We start from the raw sequence: 11,765 nt of genomic DNA, 5'->3' as shown, positions 1-11,765 counted from the left end.
CATAAAGAATAGTTATTACTTGTATTGCAGAGACCATATTCAGGATCAGAGCCCCATTGTGTTAGGTGCTGTGCAAACTCACAGGAAGAGCAAACTTCTGGTGATAAATAATAATCCCTGTTCATTGCCCCCAAGGAAGGTAGGAAAAGGAGATTTCCCAAAGAATGTTTGTACTGGAGTATGAATAACAGCTGTTGCTCTGTGGCTATTTATTGTGCCCTGGTACACAGCAGAACACTAATTCTTCCTTTATCTTCTCTCTCTAGTGTACGGAGCCTGCATATGTGGCAAGCATGTCCCCAGGAATAAAGAAAATGGAAAAATTCAAATCGTTTGCCAGTTAACTCATGTTTGGAGCAGCACACATGGTTTAGGTTTAAAAATAACCCCTAAATCTCATTTAATGGCTGCCATCAAAATCCTATCTGAATCCTAATGCAATTTTTTTCCTTCCCCCTTTCTACATCCGTCTAAGTCCCAGAGAAGAATGACAAACATTGTCATTACATGTCCTTCATCTCTCTGTGTAATTTAGATGGAGTTTGACTCAGTTGTTGAAAGAGCAAATCCCAACACTGCACATTCATGCTTCTTTTTTCCCAGAAAAGAAAGGGAAAATTGTTGGCATTATACAAAGAGTCTGTATTTTGGTTTCCCTGTGTATTTTCCCCTTTGCTCTCTGTGGCTTTTCAAAACTACCAGATTCACTCAACCAACACGAATCTCTTTTCTTGCCTCTTTTGTCCTGAGGGAGGCTGTGTTTTTCTTTCCACCACAGAAAGCCACATGCAGCCCCAATAGGCTGACTTCTGCTACCCTGTCCTTTTAATAGGCTCTTCACTTTCCACTGAGAATATGTAGGCAGTAGAGCAAGAACCTAAGGCACTGGGCCAATCCTGTTCCACTGCCTTCACTAGGAGCAGAATCGGCTACACTTTTTAAATAATAGTACATTTTAAGGGGGATCTGGACTGAAGAAACTCTTTTACAGCTTTTCACAAAAGCGAAGAAGATGAGATGTACCAAGGTGCTCCCACATCACAGGCAGAGGTTGAACTGGGGGGTGGTGGGAAGTAGTAGTTGGACTTTCCTAAACTCTGCCCACAAGCCAAGCTCCACCCAGGTGAGATGCCACAAGGAGATCCAGCTCATAGCAGATCTTGGGAACCTACTTGTCCCTCTTCTTCCTTTGATCAGCAGTGAAATAGGCAACAATGCCATGTAAATGATCACAGATAGGTCTCAGAGTTAACAACCCACCAGGATGAATTGACCAATTTGCATCTCTGAGAGCTCGCATTTCAGGCTCTGGGCCATAGATTCATTGTTGCTAACCCCAAACATTCCAAAATCATGGGTCAGCCCCACCCCCCAGATAATGGTTTTGGTCTTTTTTATTTGCTGTCTAGCTGACGGGTTGAGTTTTCAAGCTTATCCTGAAGCCAAAGGATTAAAAACTCATATTTATTTAAAAAAAAAAATGAAGGTTGAATTTCTGAGGGCTGCACGTCCTGGGGGCTTTAAGAAAAACATCACATCCCACTAGATTCCTGATAAACTTGTGACAGTTGGCAGCACTATTACATGTAGCTCACATTTGAGGTCAATCTTCTCAACTATAAGGACTAGAGATGTAATTTCTTGAAAAATAAGGGCTGAGACTATGGAGCACAAGAGGGAGCCCCAAAACACAAGCTACTGCAAGTCAGCTCAATGCACCCCATCCTCATGGGTGAGGGATCCATTGGGACACACCCACTGGATCCTAGCAGATGTAGCTGTTTTTGTTACATCTCTGCTCATTGCTGCAGGAAAAGACAATGTCCCTGCCCTACCGCAAGGTCAACGATCCACGTGGAAATTTCTTCTTGGCCTCAAGTTTAGTAGCTAGCTGAACCCTGTGTAGGTGAGCACAAGACACTTGGCATCTAAGCCCTGACTGACCCGGCAAAGATATCTTTATTGTTAAGTGCTCCCAATCTTCGTAGACCTGTGCAAGGCAGAAAAAAAGCCAATCCCTGACCCAAAGAGGTGACAATGTCAAGACAGGCCCAGGGAAGACAGAACGCACTGGGAAACCCAGAGAGAGGAAGGATTTGGTTTATTAACAATTTTTGCAACATGGTGTTTTCAGAAGCTGTGTTTTAGATTCCCCAGGGCCATCACAGGGGAAATGCATCTTTAGCGGGAACTTGAATGAGGAGAGGGCAGTGGCTTGGTGAGTGATCCACCTGTTTGCTCAGATTTTGCTCAGGGATTAACAGGGAACTCTGGGAGGTTCACCAACTTCGTTGTAGGCTGTGCAGAGCCACTTTCACTCTGAAACACTGAATAAACTGATGCATAAATGTAAAGTGACCAACATCCTGGCTACAGAAGCAGCTCTATTTCTGGTAACCAGTTTGATGTCTTCAGCGTCTAGTACTCATTTCTCTTTTCCCAACAAATGGAAGTGGGTTCTCATTCACACTGGCTTTATGTCAGTGTTGCGCCACTGACTTCAGTGGGGTTCCTCCTGATTTGTTTCAGTTTAAGTCAGATCAGAATCCGGCCTCATATCTTCTTAACGAATTACTGGTTGGAATGCAGTAAGTGCTTTCAACTTCATATGGTGCAGCAACCCAACAATACTGCTGAGAAGGGCTGAATCCATTAAAAACCTTTTGCTAATTAGATAAATGTACATTTATGCCAGCTGAACCCCACCTGCAGCATGTGGCATGAGGAATAGTGCTCTGAACCTGGCCCTTCCCTGCCTGGTTAGTGGCAGCAACCCACACAAAAACCAGCACTTAATTCAAAACTGAAATCAGCTTTGCTGTACACCTATTAGGACTTAACCTCTTTGAATCCCTACCATTCAGGGGAGACGTATTCCCCAACACTGGAGGAGGTCCGTCCCTTAAGAGCCAGTGGTACACATTATCAGCCAGCGCATTACATCATGACGTCTCCAAAGAGCTAGTCAGTGGGAGGACAGCAGAAATGAGATGGAACCTAGGCAGCACATATTGGTAGAGTGCCTTTATCCATCTCTTTATACCAGGTACCTCAACTGCTTTCTATTTTATCATCTCCAAAGCTTCTTGTGCCATTTTATGTGGAGCCAGTGGAACTTTCTTCAGCTGTGCTGACACAGAGCAATAACAGAAGAACCCACTGACGAGGTCTAGCCAGCTGGCAGACTAGCTGGAAACTTCCCCCTATGGCAAAGCACGGCAGTGTGGATTTCCTGTGTGCCATATAGCTCCCAAGTGCTCCAATAAGTGATGAAATCTATGCTTTCAAGCTTTGCACAAAAGCTGTATGATAGCAGGGGAAGGCTTGGATATGGACTCACAGAAATGGTTTTCAACAGCTGGCAGGGGGAAAATAGCTCTGCCGGTGGATACCTATGAAAAGATTTATATTTAGTACTTTTCAAGGAGAAAATTGACTCCATTACAGCGCAGTTGCTTGGTGCCTTCAGCTGTGAATTGTGCGGGCACTGTCTAATTCACAGAGAAATTGTTTTGATGGCTTTCATGATGTTTCTTTATCAGAGTGAGTGAAAGTGTTTGCAGCGAAGGTACTTGACCACCTGCTCTCTGGACCCTTGCCTTCCACAGGCTTGCCTGCCTAAGCGGGCACCCTGCCATTGCTGAAACAATTGCTGAAACAATTATTCATTCAGTCATAAATCCTCCATTGGCTTCTCTGATGTTGTTCCAACTGCTCTTGAGACCACAGACCTTCCATCTCGGTTTCCAGCCCGCTGTTCTTGTCCTAGAAACCTGAAAGGGCGATTGCAGAGCTGTAGACCACTTCCAGGAAAACAATATATATCAACATTTTCAATTGGGCCACAGTACACTGAGTTGGCCTTGGCTGGAATATGTAGTTGTTTATTTTTCTTGATAAGGGTGTTTGGTTGTGGGTTTGTGAGTGTCCTTTGATGTGGTGGATCAAGGGGTCTCACTGGAAGAAAGCAAAGATAATGGATCCTAAATGTGAGGTAGGACTTTTCCTGGTGAGACAAGGTGTCCTTTGTATCACTGGTGGACTCTGAACTCTTTCCCACTGTCCTCCACCTTGGATGGCCCTGTAGTCTAGTCCCAGCATGCCCCTAGTTGAGAATGATTGACTGAGATGCTCTTTGAAGCCTGTCAACGTTGCTCCTTCCATTTCCAAAGACACTGCTGTTGAGCAGCGAATACCCTCCCAACTAAGACATGATAGTGCTACCATCTCGTGCCTGTAGTTTGAAGAAGGAGCGGAACGTAACTGATACATGAGCATCTGCTACACTTAATATACCATGGGATTTCTAATTGTAAGAACAACTAGACAACAGAATAAGCTGCAAAGTCACAAAAAGGACATCTAGTGTGTCACGATGCCAAAAGATGGAGGAGGTGATCCTTTCCCAAACTTGATGCATTCATCTGAACCTGCCCAAATATCAGTTAGTTTGTTGGTTCCTGAGCTGTTCAGTCTGTTAAGACCCACCATGTGTTCATCAAGGCTCCACACAGATAAGAGACAGTCTAGATCTGGATATAGATTTAAAACATCCCAGAATGAGAGGTTGATTTGATGGTGAACTTGGTTTGGTCTGTTACAAACACAGGGCCCATTCGTGAAACGCTGATGTGAACTTGAGACTGGTTTTTGCAACGCTCCAAATATAAGAGGTGTTGGTGTGGAGATATTTGGTTCAAGCCCATCTCTAGTTATAAGAAGAACAGGAGTACTTGTGGCACCTTAGAGACTAACAAATTTATTAGAGCATAAGCTTTCGTGGACTACAGCCCACTTCTTCGGATGCATATAGAATGGAACATATATTGAGGAGATATATATACACACATACAGAGAGCATAAACAGGTGGGAGTTGTCTTACCAACTCTGAGAGGCCAATTAATTAAGAGAAAAAAAACTTTTGAAGTGATAATCAAGCTAGCTTAATATATGTTCCATTCTATATGCATCCGAAGAAGTGGGCTGTAGTCCACGAAAGCTTATGCTCTAATAAATTTGTTAGTCTCTAAGGTGCCACAAGTACTCCTGTTCTTCTTTTTGCGGATACAGACTAACACGGCTGTTACTCTGAAACCTCTCTAGTTATAATGGATCAAAATTGCTGTTGTTGTAAGGGGTGCACTGAGGTACAGTCAACAGAGCTATTCTCATTTATAACAGCAGACAATGTGACCCAGTGTTCAGTCAAATGCCTTTTACATATAGGCAAAATACACTGGATCTTGCAGATTGCTGCATTTGAAATAGCCTCTACATTGGCTACCTCCATGATAGTTGTAATTAATTTTTGTTATTGTCACACATTTCACATACTGGGACTTTAATCTATCGCAGTATGTATTTCCACCAGGAATATCCATAGGAAATGAATGCAATTGTTGTCTCCTGTGTGGTTACAGTCTTTCAAACTGCTTATGGGGTACAATTATTGATGGAGACTGAAGCTTTGGTTTTCATTTCAGGGCAGCAGTCCTAGCAAGCAGATGTAGCCAAATGAGGCTGACATTTAAAGCAACTACTAAGATTACATTACCGAGATGATATTTAATATGAGTGGCCAAATATTTCAAACCAAATCAATGTTCTTTTACTTAATAATACTCTCAGCACATCTTAATGAAGGCTCCTCCAGGACGAGGTCCTATTTTTCTGCAGTCATTTTGTTCTGTGACATCGCTGTCTGCATCAGACCATGCATAATTTGATTTTCATCTGTTTCAATTGAATTTAGTGCGTTCACTTCTTTGATTTGTCAATTTCAATATGAATTAATCAAGGGATTCTTAGGGGGAAATATTTCTGTTACAGAGGAGAAGGGGAATTCATTTAAATGTTGTGTCACAGTTACTTTGCACTAACCTGCTCCCCTCCTTCTGTTCTGCAGGAATAGAACCTGGAACCTTCGGCATCAAGAACTCAGGTCTCTACCACTTGAGCTGAAGAGGAAAATGGTAGTAGGTAAAGTGACCATCTTTCTCAAAGTGAAAATGGGACACTATGGGGGGCTGGCCTGAGCCATTGGCCCAAGCTGCCCCCGCCACATGGAGCTGATCCAAGCTGTCCACCCACTGTGCGGGGCTGACCCGAGCTCTGCCATGTGGGGCTGGCCCGAGCCACCTGGTGTTACTGCTCACTCAAGTCCCTCCGCATGGGGCTGGGAACACCGCTCCCCCCGAACATTCCTCAGCACCCCATTAGAGGGGCATGCCTCACTTCTTTTGCAGAACTGGGCACTTGTCCCGTTTTCTCTTAACAACTGATGATCAGTTGATGATCAGTTGGCAAGAGCAAATGGGACAAATGGCCAATTCTGCCAAAAAAAAAAAAAAAAGTCAGGACGTCTGGAATAGGGCTTAAAAAGGGGGCTGTCCTGGCCAAAACGGGATGTATGATCACCCTAGTAGTAGATTATGGATGTCCTCTCCTCCACACAGCAGCTGCTACTGCAAAAAGGCCACTTTCACCCAGAGTCTCCTGTTTTAATTAGAATGAGGTCTCTCCTCGTGGCTGCCTTCTCACTGAGTGAGAGGCAAAAGAGCAGAAGGGTTTGTATTTTTTGAGCCATATGTCAGTCACACGAACGCCATGATCAATGCAGCGATGTAGTGTTAGCCTAGCGCCCTGCAATCTACAGGCCGTTCGTAAATTCAGGTCTGGCACCATCTGCAGCACGAGCAGCCCTACGGGCAAGTCTGGAGTCCCAGGAGAGACAGATGGGCAGAGCCAGACGGCTTTCTAGCATGCACAGCCCACCATTCTCAAGACAGCAGAGTATGACAGCAAAACACCTGCAGCCACAAGAGCCTGGGGGAGGAGGAGCAAAAGGCTCTGCCATTCCAGTGAGTGCAGAATTAGGGATGGCTGCGCTCCTTTGGATAATACAAGAGCCATCCTGAAGCTTTACCCAATTCGTAAGCCAAATTCCAGCCTTTTCTGGAAGATGGAAAAAGGTCGGTTCATGAATTAGATCACTATAGACTCACAGTGAAGTGCCCACATACTGACTCGCCTCCAGCACTTTGAGTTTAGCCATAGGCACAGCTCCAGAATATTCTAGAATACAGTGTATGGGCCCAAGGCCCTGCACTCTCTTTATCCTAAATGGTAACATTTTGCTCCCCTATTGTAGCGTAGTGTGATATTCTTTCCTCAGGGCTTAGCCAAATCAGCTCAGCTACCCTTATTTTTATCACGGTGAGTGCCTTTTTTGTGTGTGTATCTAGGCTGAGGAGATCTGATGTTCCATCTGTCTTATATCCAAGTGACAAGTGAGTGATCTCTGAGTGACATTCAAGGAAGGGGGGGGGGAAAGGAATATAGCACAATATGCTGAAAATAGAAGAGCACTGAGGAGTGAAGTGTCCATCCTACAGTGACCGGTGCTATATAAATGCCATGGTTTGGATGAAATCAGAGGCCTCCCTGAACCTTCACCCTAGACTCAAAGAAAGTGTCCTTGAAGTGTAGGAAATTTGGGACAACGTTTGCCCCTCGTTGTTTTTTGATTGACATGCAGAGCTGGTGAGTCCTGATTCTGGCCACAGCCAGAAGCAAAAGCCCCCAAATGCCGTGGGGCACGCCCATATCCTCTCGAGCTGTATTTACAATATAATCCTGAGCAGGAAGTAGGAGAAAACTTACCAGGAAGCCTTTTGTCATAAAATGTAGAAGCCAATTTCGCAGCTGCAATGAACTGTTTGGTACTTAGTTCAGCCAAGCTGAACCTCACACGTTCATTCACCACTACATGCAAAGGAGACAGGGTCATTTGGTCCAAAACAAACCTCCAGGGATGAATGCCTCTAAACACTCAGGATCTAAACGTTGTGGCTAGCCATTCTCTGCATACACCAGGGCTGAACCAACCCCCCAGATCCGAAGACAACTGACCGTGGGGCAAGCTTGGTTCTGGATCCAACCGTTCATCAGAACTCATTTCCCGCAGGCATCTCCTTGCACCAACGCTGACGAAAGGAAGGGGACCGATGAGCGCGAAAGAACTCCCGCGTCAGTGCGTAGGCTGCAAAATTAAAAAGGGGGATTATTGAAATACGGCCTAGAAATAGAAAATAAGATTGCAAAGCTTATAATCTCTTTTCCCTGCAGAAACTTTATTAACTCCATTTTTTTTTTAAGTACAGTGCTAGGAGAAAACCTGCCTGTTGCCACAGGGCTCTGGTGAGAATGTATTCCCCTCCCCTCATCCCTTTACAGGGGAGAGGAACAGGCTGGTCATTCTTGTTGCTCAGGACGGACACCCCATAAGGGATGAGACAGCCTCTTGGAATTCACATTCTATTGTAGAAGGGAACTGGGGCCAGCTGTGTGTTCATTGTGCAACCACGTCTCCCTCTGCCCTCGTGTGTGTCACCTCCCTTTCGACGAGCCGTAGTTGTGTCTGTCGGAGACACAAAGCTGCAGGGGCCACAGGAGAACGATAAAGGTGGCTCTTCTGTAGCCCAGGGGTTTAAAAATAAAAAGCAATTTCAGCAGCCGTTGCAGGAAAGGACGGTGCCTCGGTGCCTCGTGCTGAGAAAGCGTGGAAGAAGGGCGACGGGAGGGAGGGGAGAACAACTGAGTTATCTACAGAGAGAACCGAGAGGGAAGAGAAAAATGTGCCGTGAGAATGCTGCCAAGAACAACCCTTCCTCAGGATAAATCACCTTCCCCAAGAAACATGCAACCTACAGAACAGCTTCTGCGGCTGTTTTGGAGTCAAGCGTTTTCTTTCGTCGCTCTGGGACCAACCCTGCGCACATTGAAGTCAGTGGGAACGATCTCGTTGACGCCAGTGAAAAAGGCTCAGATCTCACAGGCCTGATCCCGTGAGATGCTGAGCAGCCTCGAGGCCTGTGCACATCCAAGGAAATGGAGGGGCACTTAAAGCCTCGCAGGATCGGGCCCGACATGTCAGTTGTAGTGCACAGAGGGAGCTGTGCAAAGCAGGGTCACGGCGGCCCTGAGCACAGTCCAAGCCTGGCAGGCGCTGAGCGCCCTCCGCAGTCCCGGAAATCACTGAAAATACAGGCTACCTTGCTCTGGTGCGGTGCTGACAGCAGCTCTAGGAACAGCAATGAGGGCCTGAGCCGATACCCACGGAAGCGAATGGAAAGAGTCCCACTGACTTCAGCAGGTGCTGCTGACACCGTACAGTACAGATTGTGGGCAAACAATGGCAGAGCGACAGAGCTCTATAGGAGCCTAGGAAGGCCTTCTGAACGTCCATCTGCAATACTCCACCTCTTCTCCATCCCCTTTCTTCTGCCTGCAAGGGGAGCTAGCAAGTAAGAGAGCTGAAGTAGGAGAGCAGGACGCTCCCACCACAGGGAGGGGGGAAGAGCCCTCAGGAGGAGTCAGACATGTCTGCATGCTTAGTACAGCTTGCTGAAATCGTCATACCTCACGAAGCAGCCAGGGATGGCATTGACTTCCACAGTGAAGAGGAAAGACGGTCTTGTGGCTAAGGTGTAGGGCCAATATTTAGGAGATTTATCTTAGCTACTAATATGGCCCCTGTCACATTAGGCTCTGAGCAACTCACACTCTTCATGCATCTATCCTCACAACGCCCCTGTGAGGTAGGGCAGTGCTATTATGCCCATTGTACAGACAGGGAACTGAGGTACAGAGAGGCCAAGTGACTTGCCCAAGGTCACACGGAACATCTGTGTCAGAGCATGGCATTGACCCCAGGGCTCCCAATTCCAGGCTAGAGCCCGAAGCACTGGACCAGCCTCTCTCTGTAGTCAATCCCCAACTCTACCCACGGTCTCCCTCTGTGACTTTGGGCTGGTCACAATCTTGCTATTCTGATTTCTATCTGGGGCAGGGACAGTCTTACACTGTTTGAACAGCACCTCGCACAATGTGGCCCTTCTCTCTGGGCACTAATGAACAATAGTAATCACAGATGGGGGCGGTCCCCATTGATCATTTATGGGGGCTCCCTTCCACCCTGAAACTCATGAGGCAGGACTGATTTTCAAACACTTAAAAAAAAATCAATTTTTTTTTAAACTTCAAAAAAAATTTGCAGTTCCTGCTTGGCCAGAATTTGGGGTGAAGGTTTTGGAGTCTTTTTTTTGTATCCCCTAAATAGCAATGAACATTTGGGGTGTCTAATGCCAGTTGGGTCGTGACGGGTAACTAACCAAACGGTAGTACAATGTGCCTCGCCTTCATGCGTGTGTGTTTCAAGGGCCGCACTGCACATCTGCAATGAATGGCTTAGTGCTGCCATGTATCTCGCATAACCAAATCTGAACCATCTTTAATAAATACACTCATCAGCTTGTCCCCTGTGATGGGCAGGATGTTGAAATTAGTTAAGTGGCACTTGAGCTCAGATGGCTGAAGAAATTACTGACAGAAGAACAAGGATGTACAGTGTCTTACAGAGATTTAGAAGATTAGCAAAGACTCACAGATTCTGCTTTCTGTCACAGCTCGGAGGTCAGTGGGTTTGGCCAAGTATAATCAAAGGCAGAATTTGGCCCAGTATATGTTTCTGTGCAAGCATAATTCTCGGAAGCTTGAAAGGTAACATTTCAGACACTAGAAACTGCCCATGTGTATGGGGACTGTTGTCCCCTTACTAAAACTCAGTGGGGGTCGTTTGGTTGGCTAGCTCCCAGTACCAAAAGAAAGGGGAAGGGTCGATGGGACTGACATTCCCCAGGGACAATGTGCAGAGGCCAATGCTCCAGGTCAGCCTGATTGACAGGGCGGGCAGGCTAATCAGGGAGACAGCAGGCCAAGGGGGGTCCCCGTCCTCCATGTGAGCTGGAATTGCCTGGGTCAGACAGAGTGGGGCCGAGCTAAGGAGAAAGCGGGGGCCGAGCTGAGCTGGGGAGCAGAGCTGTGCCACGTCCAGAGGGGCCAGAGAGCAGCCCAGGAAGCCGGTCAATGCTGGGAGCAGAGTCACAGAAGCAGCCCACAGAGCAGACCTGCCCTGGGAGCAGAGCTGCAGCAACCAGAGCCAGAGGGGCCAGAGACGCAGCCCAGGGAGCTGGAGGCAGAGCGGAGCTGAAACTGAGAGAGTTGTGGAGCTGGAGCTGGGGCTGGAGTAGTCCGGAGCTGGGTGCGGTGAGCAGCTGGGGAGAGTGAGGGGGACCCTGGGCAGTGGGCGCAGGGAGACGCTCCTAGCCAAGAGGCTTTGCAGGCCAGACTTGGAGAGGGATCGTAACCACGACAGGGTGGGGGCAACTCTAGGAAGAAGGGTCCTGACACCTAGAGCCCGAGAGCGTGTGGCCACCGCCAGAGCAAGTGTCTGACCCGCAGCGTCCCTGCAGCACAGCCAGGGCCTGGCCAGGAGGCCTGGGACGTGTGAGGAACAGACTGAACTTCCCTTACATTCCAGAGACGCTGGTTGTGATGTCCCCGTGCCACAGAGCGGGGTGATGTTTTTCTTTAACCTTTCCCATTTTTTCCTTATGTTTTTAAATTGATTGCTGTTTAATAAATTGTATTTGCTTTGAACTGTATGTAATGATCAGTGGGTCAGGGAAGCATCCAGTGCGGAGAGAGCACCCGGAGTGGGGACACCCTAGCCCCTGCCCTAAGTGACCATGACAAGGTTGGGGGTCGAGCCCCCCAGGAATCCTGGGCCCAGCCTTGTTGGAGTTACGAGGACTCTGCCAGACAGGAGAGTGGAAGGGGAGTCCTCGAGCTCAGGCAGGGCTCTGGGTAAAGGAAGTGGGTGAGAGTGAGGACTCAGATCCTTTCACTAGCTAAGCCAGGAAAG

Source organism: Chrysemys picta, chromosome 3, assembly GCF_011386835.1.
Source record: "Chrysemys picta bellii isolate R12L10 chromosome 3, ASM1138683v2, whole genome shotgun sequence".
Taxonomy (NCBI): Eukaryota; Metazoa; Chordata; order Testudines; family Emydidae; genus Chrysemys; species Chrysemys picta.
This window is presented reverse-complemented; position numbering follows the sequence as displayed.